Source organism: Canis lupus, chromosome 15, assembly GCF_003254725.2.
Source record: "Canis lupus dingo isolate Sandy chromosome 15, ASM325472v2, whole genome shotgun sequence".
NCBI classification, from domain to species: domain Eukaryota; kingdom Metazoa; phylum Chordata; class Mammalia; order Carnivora; family Canidae; genus Canis; species Canis lupus.
This window is the reverse complement of record NC_064257.1, coordinates 32,582,514-32,594,331: the sequence shown is the minus strand read 5'-3', so window position 1 is coordinate 32,594,331 and position 11,818 is coordinate 32,582,514. Positions and strand designations below refer to the sequence as shown.

The 11,818-nt window shown below is 38.9% G+C and overlaps 1 long non-coding RNA gene across 2 annotated transcripts in view; it reads left to right on the top strand.

Moving 5' to 3' along the window:
- The first annotated feature begins 494 nt into the window (after positions 1 to 494).
- The window catches only part of LOC112654771 (uncharacterized), a 29,132-nt gene continuing 17,808 nt past the window's right edge, over positions 495 to 11,818 (top strand). Inside the window, exon 1 of one of the 2 annotated variants that reach the window (XR_003133349.2) lies at positions 495 to 628. This is a non-coding gene — a long non-coding RNA (uncharacterized LOC112654771). Of the gene's footprint in view, positions 644 to 11,818 lie in introns of both variants that reach the window. The other variant, XR_007402166.1, reaches the window with a different exon arrangement.

Genomic DNA, 11,818 nt, shown 5'->3' with positions numbered 1-11,818 from the left:
AAATGTGTTATAATATAAGAAAGTACAGGTTTTCTAGGTCTACTCACTGCAAAGACCTGGAAACAGTGACACAAGCTCAGTAAAAATGAACATGTTCATTAACCAGGCTCAAAACCCAGACTGTGGTCTCTCAATACCATTCCCTCCTGAAAAGAAATAGAGTTCCTCGGGAAAGAACTGATTCTAGATCTGGGGCAGGAAATGTTTAACAAGGAGCCTGGAATAATTTATCCTATGGAAGAGCAGGGAAGCTATTTTGGGGTTATGTCTAAAACACTCTGGAGCCAACTAGGAAAGGCTTTCTGTCGCCAAAGATAGGACAATTAGAGCATCAATAAAATAATCACTGCAGTGACTTAAAACACATCTATTATGCTTAATCCTACGGAGATTCTAAAACATACACACACAGAGCAAAAAAAATCCCCCCAAACCCCAAAACCATTGGTTGTCTTTGGAGGACATTAGGTAACCAACTCAAAAATTTGAAAGCTAATAAATGAAGAGAAAGAATCAAACATTTATCCTGTCTTTTCTGTACATACCATACCACGGGGTAACCAATGGGAAAATAGTTTCTGATTCGAATCAGCAAAATGAAAATGAAACTATTAGACAATTGGAAAACGTGAGTACTGATTTGGTTAGTTAGTATTATACTTACTGTTAATTATATTTATTATGATAATGAATTGTCATTATGTTTATGACAAAGTTTTTATTCCGAAAATACATAGTATATATTTCACATATATGCATATCTAATAATATATTATGTATAATATATACATTATATAGTTACAGATGAAATGTTGTGATGTTTCAGTTTGGTTATGAAATAATCCACTGGGTATGAGGCCAAAGAGAATTGGATGTGGGTTTAAATAAGATTGATCACGAGTTGAAAATTGTTGAAGCTTCTTACATGGGGCTTTATCTTATAAGTCTTTTTGCTTTTGCATATATTTGAGATTTTCCACATGAAGATTTTACACAAAATCAATTGCTTTGCTCATCTCTTTTCTCCTGTAACCTGATTATTCTGCGTCCGATGTGGTTTTAGGCTCACAAGGCGAGTACTCAAGGAATGTTTGGTCAGAATCGTGCTGCTCTTGGTGAAGGTGTGTTCCTCTAGCGTCGTTCAAAATTCTCATTCCAGATAAAACTTGGACAATTACAGAAACAAATTCTAGGCCAGTTAGTGGGTAATTGCTTTCAGTCATAAGTTTTCAGACATAAACATTTGACATTCTACAAGTGGTCTTAGAGTGAAAGATATTGGTTCTCTTATCTAGAAGAAATATTTCCTTAAACCACAAGAAAACAGTTTTAGTTTTTCCAACTCAATTGCTCATGAAACATTGACATGATGTGGTCTCATGACTGATTAAATCCTCAACTGTAGGAAGACTCATCGCTAATTACTTTACCATATATTAGTGTATTTATATTAGTGTATTGATATTTTTTTCCTTTCAGTTTATTTTTTTTCCCCTGAAACATTAATTCAGATCTCTGGCCTTCTGGATTGATCCCTTAATTGGCTACCCACTCTCCCCACTTCTGTTCTATTTTCCATTTCTATTATTTTTATTTATTTATTTATTTTAAGGATTTTATTTATTTCTGAGAGACACACAGAGGGAGGCAGAGATACAGGCAGAGGGAGAAGCAGGCTCCATGCAGGGAGCCTGATGTGGGACTGCATCCCGGGACTCCAGGATCACACCCTGAAACAAAGGCAAACTCTCAACCACTGAGCCACCCAGGCATCCCCATCTCTATTATTTTGATCTAATTTCTACTTTATGTTTCTGACCTTTCTATTTACTTACATTTTTTCTGCTCATGAAGAAAGAATCCTCTTATATTTGCTGTTTCTTTAAAAAAATACCATCCTATTCTTGTTTCATTCATAACTACAAAAATCTTTTTATATTTATTTGAAAGTATAACTTTTTTGAAGTTTTCTTCTGCTCCCTGAATTCTCTGTTTCCTCCAAGTTCTTTTTATTATCATTATTTTGTCTTTGCTATTCCCTTTGGGGTATTTCTCAAATATCTGGTGCCCCTTGGCTGGATATTCACATTTAAGAAAGAGGCTGTAAATAGTTGATTGAACATTCTATGCAAGAGGTTGGGTCTTATTGACTGCCGGGCTTCCTGATAACTTAGAGTAGAACCAACAATTTACTGGGAGATTCCAAGGGTTAATACACACACACACACACACACACACACACACACACATATGTGCTGTGCGTGTATATACATATGCTGTATTTATATATAATTGGTTTTATCCATGTATATATTATTTATATACTTATTTGTTTAACATAATATAACTGCTAATCAGCTCATCTACCATTGTTATGCTGTTTCAAAAATAATTTTTGATTTTTTTCTTCCTTCCTTTGGTCTTGTCCTTTGTTTTTGTTTGTTTTAGATCTGCTTATCCTTGTTGTTGTTGTTGTTGTTGTTATTGTTTAGCATAATCTAACCTGAAGGTAAAAGTCTATCTTTTTTTAGTCAGCTACAGATAAAAACCATCAATAAAATCTTAACTCCGATATTTATTTACTATGTATACTCTACCAAGTGGCAAAGAATGCATTTCCAGTATAGACACCCCACTGGTACTAAGGTCATCTGTAAAGACTTTGATATGAAAAAGAGCCAGAAACTTACAATGGAAGCAGTGTTGTCCCAAACAGTTTTCTTTTAAGTGTACTTGTCTTGAAAACACTCTGTATGTTCCTTCAGGGAAATGGATGCTTTCTCTTCCCACATTTCAAATTGGTAATCATCTCTATGTTCTGCTCTAGAACTACATTTAAGAAAAAAACATTTTTTTGTTTCATATTTGGATCAAGGCAAAGAATAATGAGTACTCTATGAGGAAGTTATTGTTTTTTATTTAAAAAATATGATTTCTAAACATACATGTCTGTATATTTTAGAGTAAAGTGTTCTCATTTATTGGTGCCAATTATTGCTTTCATCATGGAATTCCATTTTTGAAATTATAGTGCCAAATCTTAGAATGAAAGCTGATTCATATAATTTCATTTTAGGCATTTTTAGCATCAGAGTTGAGGTTGGGGTATCATTGTATTATATGTAATATATGTATGTTATAAAGTGGCTGACTTAAATTAATGCAATGCTTTTCCAACTCATCTCTAACACGTTCACAATTCCAATATTATCATTCATGTAAATTCAGGAAAATTGATCAGTATATAAACAAGAGCAGTCTGTTGAAAAAGAAAAGAAAAGAAAAAGATTTATTTAATGCTTTTCACAACTCAAAGTCTGTACTTTGAGAGTATGGTTGTACCAGCCTCTCAAGATATATCAGATTTCTGGACTCTCAGGCCATTTTTCTCTTAATGCATATGATTTGTGTATTATGGCCCATGTGTGATTCATATGTACTTTTAGATTTTACCTGGACTCTCTTTTGCTATGTGGATTATATTTTTGCCAAATCTCTCTGTCCCTGGGACATGTGTTGTCTTATTTAGATTTGGGGGCAAATAATAAAAATGAGAACCAAAAGGAACTGGGTATTTTGCTTTTGCAAAGGACTAATCAGCTAATTTCTTCCAGATTTTTCATTGTTTACATGAGAAAACTTAGACCTAGAAAAACAAGTGCCTGGTTAAATTTTCACAACTGGCTAGCACTAATGAGAAGGGATGTACAGTGGTAGGTGGAGTAGGTTTTCTGGCATCTCATTCCTGTCCTTGTTTCAAGCCAGATGATTCAAGTTAAGATGATGCCAAATTTCAGATCTAAAAGTGTTTTTAGTTCTACAATGTAGATAATACATATCAAATTTGTGCCTTGCTTTTGAAGAAATTTACTCTTAAAATTTATGTCCTTGCATTGTCTTTTTTTTTTAGTCACCTGAGGTTATGCTATTTGAGTCAACGAACTACAATAAGTTGCTAAGGTAGATTCTGAATAACACACTATGGAATGTGACATGAATGTCACCTTGGAAAAAAGTGTTTCTTGCCAGAGACTAAGTATAATAATATAATATTTATTTTGAGTCCTTGAAAGAGTTCCGGTCTGTTCAGCTTAGGCTTTTATGTTGAAATGCTAAACGGTTTTCTGTATAAAATCAAACAAACCCACAAGTAGACAGCAAAGCATCTAGAGTAATCGACCGGGCTTTGTCTAAAAGCCTCTTTTAGGGGCAGAGTGAACAATGAATGCACATTTTTTCTGTTTGCTATGTAACACTAGTAGTGGAAAGCCAGGTTACTATTTAGTTGATAGCTTTTGCCTTAAGCTCATCCTTTTATTGGTGTGTGTGTGTGTGTGTGTGTGAGAGAGAGAGAGAGAGAGAGAGAGAGAGGGAGGTGGAGAGAGAGAGAGTGAAGGAGAGAGAGATAATTTTTAAAAACAAATGATGACCTCTCTTTGGTAATTAGCACCCTTACACAAAAAGTAAAGGGCTTATTGCATCTTGGTTTGGGGTCAAGAACACTGAATGAGGAAAGCCAAATTTCACTTCCAGCTCTGATGTGCCTCTGTGTGTGATGTTGAGCAAGTTACTTGCTTTCTCTGGGTTTTGATTTCTTCATCTGTGAAATGAGGGAGAATAAAATTTAACTTCAAACCACCCGACTTGAAAGTTTCATAGTTCTCTGAAATAAAATGAGTAGTGTGGGCTTACTTCACTGATCCTCACAAAGCAAATAGATGATACAACATAGGCATAAGTGTCCAAATGCTTTGCTGTATCACTTCCTTCTTGGAAAGAAATGCATGAGAAAGTTGCCTGCCTTAGAAGACATTGCCTATATTTAGAATTTTTTTTCTTCATTATCCTAGCAGGCTTTATTTTTTGGAACTTATTGGCAATGTTGTGTTTAGTATAGACAACATTTCAATTAGACTTCTTTACTAAAATGTCTTCATTATATAATCAGAAAATAATTTATTGTGTCTCATGGGAATGTTAGGGTTTATACTCACCTGTATTTTCTGTGATTATTTGATTATCTGTTTTCACACCAGAGTATACATAGAATCCATGAGGGCAGAGATCATTACCAAACGTTTGGTTCACAATTTAATTCTAGATTTTTGTGTAGTGCCTGGCACCTAGTATCTAATCTATGGAGGAAGAGATATGTTTGAGTGGTGTGGCCAGGATGGTTCTGCCTCAGATGCCATATATCATCTTAGACTCATCCATAGAAGCTTCCAAAAAGAAAACATGAGACTCATATATACTCTTTCTGAGTTCCCTGGGTTATAACACTGATAGGAGATGCATTTTTTTAGTTATTGGTTTCCTTTTTTTGGAAAGTAGACATGATGTTGATCTGACTTGATAAACCTCCTACAGCCACCAAGTGTTAGAAAGTATTTGGATGCTATCTATTTTTTTCTGTTTGTTGTCTGTACAGAAAGGCTGTTTGCAAACCAAGTTTAAGTAGCTCATTGATTATGCCTCCCCCCCTACTTCCATGCAAAATTTTATGACTCTTCATATAGAGCCATAACTTGAGTTTGCTAAAATACTTGGCTAAGCATTTTGTCTCACCATCTTCTGCAAGGGTGGTGTGATTCACTCTAGCAAGCTGGAGCAAGGATGAAACCAATTGGCTTCATTCTGATTCTGGGTGCTGGATGCGCCCACTGAGGACAGGAGGCACCCCAGCCTGCCAATTCTGGGCGCTGGATGCACCTACTGGGGACAGGAGGCACCCTGGCCTGCCAATTCTGGGTGCTGAATGCACCTACTGAGGACAGGAGGTGCCTCAGCCTGCCGGTTCTGGATGCTGGATTCTGGATGCACCTACTGAGGACAGGAGGCACCCTGGCCTGCCAATTCTGGATGCTGGATAAACCTACTGAGGACCCTTGTGGCAAGAGGAGCTGGTGGGCAGAGCCTCAGTCTCTACGTGCTTGTCACATCTCAGCAATGTCACAGCTCCGTTAGGTCAGAGATTTGGATCATTTTTATAATTTTCCTTCATCAATCATACCTATAACAGTTGGAGCCTGGATGCTTTACAAAAAGCAACACCAATAATACTTGTTTGAAGAATCATGCCAAGATTACAGTTACGTAGGGTTAAAAGAAAAATTGTCTCAATTCCCCTTCCTTTCTTTCTTTGTAAATTCTCCTTCCCTCTCTCCCTCCTCCCTTCCTTCTTCCCTTTCTTCCTTCTGTTTCAGAGAGGTCAAAGGCTATAGCGAAAGAGCTTGGATTTTGGAATTAGGCAGTATTACTTAGCATCTCGGCTTTACCATTTCCTGTTAAGTCAGTGTAACTTCTCTGAGGCTCCATCCTCTCAGGTGTTATTACTTACATCATGAGGTTGTAGTGAGACTTAAGTTATATAATAACTTCAGCTACTATTTATGAAACATCAAATACGTGCATTATCTAATTTAACATCGCAGTAATGTTGCAAGCAAAAATATTTGGTACATGGTGGGCGACTAATAAATAATGAGCTAGGGGAAGTATTGGATGCTCCATAACACGTTTTTGGAGTAAGTGCTTATTTATTTGATTCGCAGGTGTCATTATCCACATCATTATCCCCTACAGCCCCTGGTACCAAAGTGAAACTGGCTATTCATTCATTCAAAAGGTGTTCTTTGAGTATCTGCTATGGTTGAGGGGGAAATGGGGAGCAAAGAATAAGGCAGTTCCTAACTTCAAAGGGGTTATAATTAGTAGAGGCTATAGATGACTAAAAAGACAATTATAACTAAGTGGGATGAGCCCACTGACAGCAGGGAAATGCAGAGTGGATGTTTAGGAGGGACCCCCAAATTCCAATTTAGGGGTTCAGGAGGGTTCCTTGGAAGAAATTACATCTATGCTGAGACCCAAGGGGGAAATTAAATGTGGATTAGAGGTTGGAGTATCTGTAAAGGCACTGAGAGGAGAGGAGATTGATGTGTTTGGAAAACTGAGAGCAGATCATTCTGGAATGTGAAGGGATCACGGTGAGAGGAGGCTGGGGTGAGCAGGGCTGCTAGTCATGGAAGGGCACGATGCCCATCCTGCAGAGACTGTCTGATCTCTCAGGCTGTCTTTCAGCTGTGACTGGGTTCTCGTTCCCCTCCTCCTCAGCTCGGCTGTGTGGTAATATTGCTAAACCCTCATCCTTGTGTCATCATTGAAGCTGAGTTCTTAGTCCTGAGAAAGAAAGGCTTATCTTACTAGTACCAAGGTAGGACATTCTTGGCCAGTTGGCTATGTCTAAATATCACCCCTGCCCTAATCTGAGGGGTACTGGGCTATGGGGCAACGAGGCTCTTATCAAGGGTCTCTTCTGGTCAGCATTTTGCAGTCCAGGGCACTTTTAGCAAGCCTGAGAATCTGAGGCCAAGCTGACAGAGAGTCAACTCTCTTTCCACTGGGCTTCCCTGAATCTAAAGGCCTTCTGGAAGACCTGAGCAAGCCAGACTCTGTGGCATGGTAACCTAATTACCATTTCACTTTTCCTGGGAGCTAAGAGATAAACGATATGTGGATCTGTAAGCTAGATGGACGATGGATTCATTTATTGACCCACAGATTGTTTACCTTTGAGTTGGGGCCACAGAAAGTGCTATCCCAGGAGCCAGGCCTGCCACAGAGCTGAGAGAAGTCTGAGGTGTGCTCAGGGCACACGGGAAAGCAGACAGCCAGTTCTCAAGCTTCACCTTTCCTTCGTAGGACCAGTCAGATGCACCTTAACTCTGAGTAAGACAACCATACACTTCATTGTCCAATTCTGGCCCTTTTGAAAGTGAAAGAGGCTGCTAGTAACTACAGTCCTGGGACAGCCGGTATAGGCTGGGATGTTTCAGGAAAAAGCCAGACGTAGGGTTTGCTACAGAGGGAGCTCTCTCTGTTCGTCTGATGACAGCTCCCTAGTTCATGGTGTCGGGGCCTAGGTGGAGAACCCAGAGCCAGGTCATTTCTGGGTCTTTTTATGGTATTACTTTTCCTGTTGCCCAAAGCAATTTTTGAAACATTTCCCACTTTATGAGATCCTCATGTTCCTGAAAAGTCATTTTAATACAAGACGGTTGATTTCTATTCAAAACAAAGAAATGGGGGTAGTAAAAAATGGAAAACCAAAGAGAAGATAATCCTGAAAGCAAAACTGCAGCTGTATCTTCTGCTCTTTTATAATCCTTTATCAATTAGAATGGGGAAGTAGAGACATCATTCTCTCTAAAGTGGTGGCCCATAGTTATTAGTTTTGACGATATCAGGCTAGATGGGTAGGGATAGTTATTTGAGTTATTATTGTTTGTCCAGAGAGGTGACAAGAGAGAAAATATCTCACATACAACTAACAGGAGGCACCTTCTTTATTTATGCACTGTTTTCTTGTAAACATGTTTCTTGGCAAAATCATAAGGAAAATGTCAGTGCGTTATGAAGCCGACAGTACCTCAATTTTCTCCACTTCAGATTAAGCAGGTCGTGGGAGAATTTGGTGACCAAGCATGACTTTCATTTTTAATTTCTTCCTCCATTATAATGAATGATATTAAAAACTATGACTTTTAGCTCTTTCTCCTGAAGCAGAAGTTCTTGACCCAGAGAGATTTTGCCTTTCAGAGGATATTTAGCAATGTTTGGATGTATTTTTGCTGGTCACCACCAGGGGTGGGGTGTTCTTGGCTTCTCCTGCTTAGAGGCGAGAATGCGGCTAAACATCCTACAAAACACAGCACAGCCTCCGTTCTCAAACAAATCAATGATCTGCATCCAAATATCAATAGTGTCAAAGTTGAGAAGCTGTCCCTCAGCATCGTAATCATCCATTCATCTCCTCACTCAACAATTATTTATTGAGCACTTACTATGTGCTCGTCACCGTACTACTGAGGGTATGATATTGAACAAACTAGGAAAGATCCCCATTCTTCTCTAGTTTGTGTTTCAATAGGAGGGATGGATCACAGACAAGAGACACAGAGAGTTACAAACATGATGGAGAAAAATAAATCTGGGAAGAGGATAGGCAATGTCAGTAGGGAGCAGTGAGACCGAACCCTTGCCTCACTTGTGGAGGCATACAATATATAATATAATTATATTATATAGGTATATAATCATGATATATTTGTCATGATTATGGTTGAGTAACTGGGTCTATAAAGGGAAGTGGTGTCCAGGGAGGACACTGCTTCTAAGAGATACAGCTGGGATTTGACATTGGATATGTCTGATACTTTAAGGAGAAATGTCCACTCGTGCTATGCTCTCTATCATCACCAGAAACTAGGGTTGTCCTTGTTTCATTTTGATGGAATTCCCCTTTCTCTAACTTGCTGATAACCACCTCCTGCCCTGCCCATTCACTTTTAGCATCTATATTTCTGTTAGTTAGAACATTCCCTGATTACACCCTTTGCTCAGACTTGTTATCCTCATTACTTAAACACAATCCAAGCAAGCTGCCCGCTATCGAAGAAATAAAGTGAACGGAGTCTCTTCCTTTATTCTACATGCCCCTTTCCCTAGCCTCTCCCTCTCCTCCTTTCATAGCTAAACTTCTTAAAAAGGTGCTCCATTCATGCTGTCTCTCTTTACACTCCTCCAGTTTACTTATAATAGGGCCTCCCTACCTTTCTCCACGCAAACTGGTTTTCAAGGTCCACCAATGACTCCATAATCTTCATTTTTATAGACTTTTTCTCTTTGACCTTTCTTATGTGGCCTCCTCCCAACATTTGGTGCTCATGGCCTTCCTTTTCCTGTGTTTGGCATACTTCTCTTGACTTCTGTTTGTTGGCTCAGGATTCCCTTCTTCTTCCTCTTTGATTATTCCTTCTAAGTAGCCTTCCTGGGTTTCTCTTCTCTTCATCGCTTTATAAATTGGTGTCCTTCAGGATCTTGTCCTTAATTATTTTTTCCTTTTAACCATGGCTTCTACGGATTTGTCATGTAGAGTAGTCCCAAAGGTATATAACATACTCTGCAATATGCTGAGATATGAATGTGATTTAAATATGGTGAGGGGCTCTTGGGTGGCTCAATAATAAGGCTTAAGCATCTGCCTTCGGCTCAGGTCATGATCCCAGGATTCTCAGATCGAGCCCCATATCAGGCTCCCTGCTCAGCAAGGAGTCTGCTTCTCCCTCTCCCTCCACACTCCTGCTCGTACTCTCTCTCTCTCTCTCTCTCAATTTCTCTGTCTCTCTTGCTCACCTTCTCTCAAATAAATAAATAAAACCAATAAATAAATAAATAAATAAATAAATAAATATGGTGAGAGTATGATTGGAAGAGTGAGGGCTATCTCTAATTAGTGATCCTGGCCAGCCACCCAGAATCCACATTGCTGCACTCAGCTGAATGAGTTTTACAATATGGACTACTCCCCCACCCCAACACCTTGATGACTACAGGAGGTCTCTGATTGGTCTCTCTGTTCTTAGTTTTAGCTCCATCCTTTACTCTCACCATATTCATCTTTCCAAAGGCAAATCTGATCAGGATCTAGTGTCTACCCACTGTATCAGTCCACTTGGGCTACTATTACAAAATAACACAGACTGGCTGGCTTAAAACAGCAGAAATTTACTACTTCCCTCAGTCCTAAAGTCCAAGATCAAGGCACCAATGTGATTGGGTGGCATCCTCTTTCTGGTTCATAGATGTCTGGTTGTCTTCTTGCTGTGTCCTCACATGGTGGAAGGAGTGAGGGACCTCTCTGGAGTCTTTTTTATTAGGGCACTAAGGACCTGATCACCTCCCCAGTTCCTCACTTTCAGATACCATCATAATGGAGATTAGGTTTTAACATATGAACCTGGAGACATAAACATCCAGTCTGCAAGACCCCTTCATTTCCACCCCATAATTCATCTCCAGGCATGTTTTTTGTGCTGCTACACAGCTGTCCCATTGGCTTGGAATGCCTTCCCTCCTACTCTGACTCCACAGTGCTGATGTTGGGAAGTCCTACTTTCCGCACAGCTCACCTAAGTACCCCTTCCCAGCTTTCTGCAGAGAGTACTTTCTTATATATGCCCCAATTTCCTCCACTTCCAGTTAGATTGTGGATTCCTTTAGGGTCGGGAGAAGAAAATTCAACAGCAAAGTTCCTGTTCTCAAGCAAGCTATTGTACTTATGATCTATCGGTATCTCATTGTAAAGTTTCCCTACTCTGTCCATTACAGATTATTGAATTTCTGTTGCTAATTTGCTGTGTGATCCTGTGTATTTCACTCAACTCCTCTGAGCTGTTATTTTATCAACTTAAATTCTGTCCAATAATGTTCTTATTATAACTCAAAGAAATGTATCAAATTCTCTGAGATCTCCAGGGGGAATGATGTCATAAACCAAAGATGAAATAAATTATCATTCATTAAAACAATATTTTTGTTATCAAACATTTTATTCAAACCTCAACAAGGTGAAACTATTTCCAAGGAAAAATAACTCCTCCTTATATATCTTTAAAGCTTGACACCACTTAGGGGCACCTGGGTGGATCAGTGGTTTGACATCTGCCTTTGGTTTAGGTAGTGATCCCCGAATCCTGGGATTGAATCCCGCATCAGGCTCCTCCTCACAGGAAGCCTGCTTCTCCATCTGCTTGTGTCTCTGCCTCTGGGTCTCTCATGAATAAATAAACAAAATCTTTAAAAAAAATTAAAGCTTGACAGGACATAATATAACAAAGCTTTATCATTTATTTTTTTTCTTATGCACAACATCATTTGTCCCCTCACCATTTCTCCTTGCATTTTTGAAAAATTTAAGATTCATCCTTGCTATTTTGTAGAGCTCTTCCCGACCTCCACCCCCACCCCCAAGTGA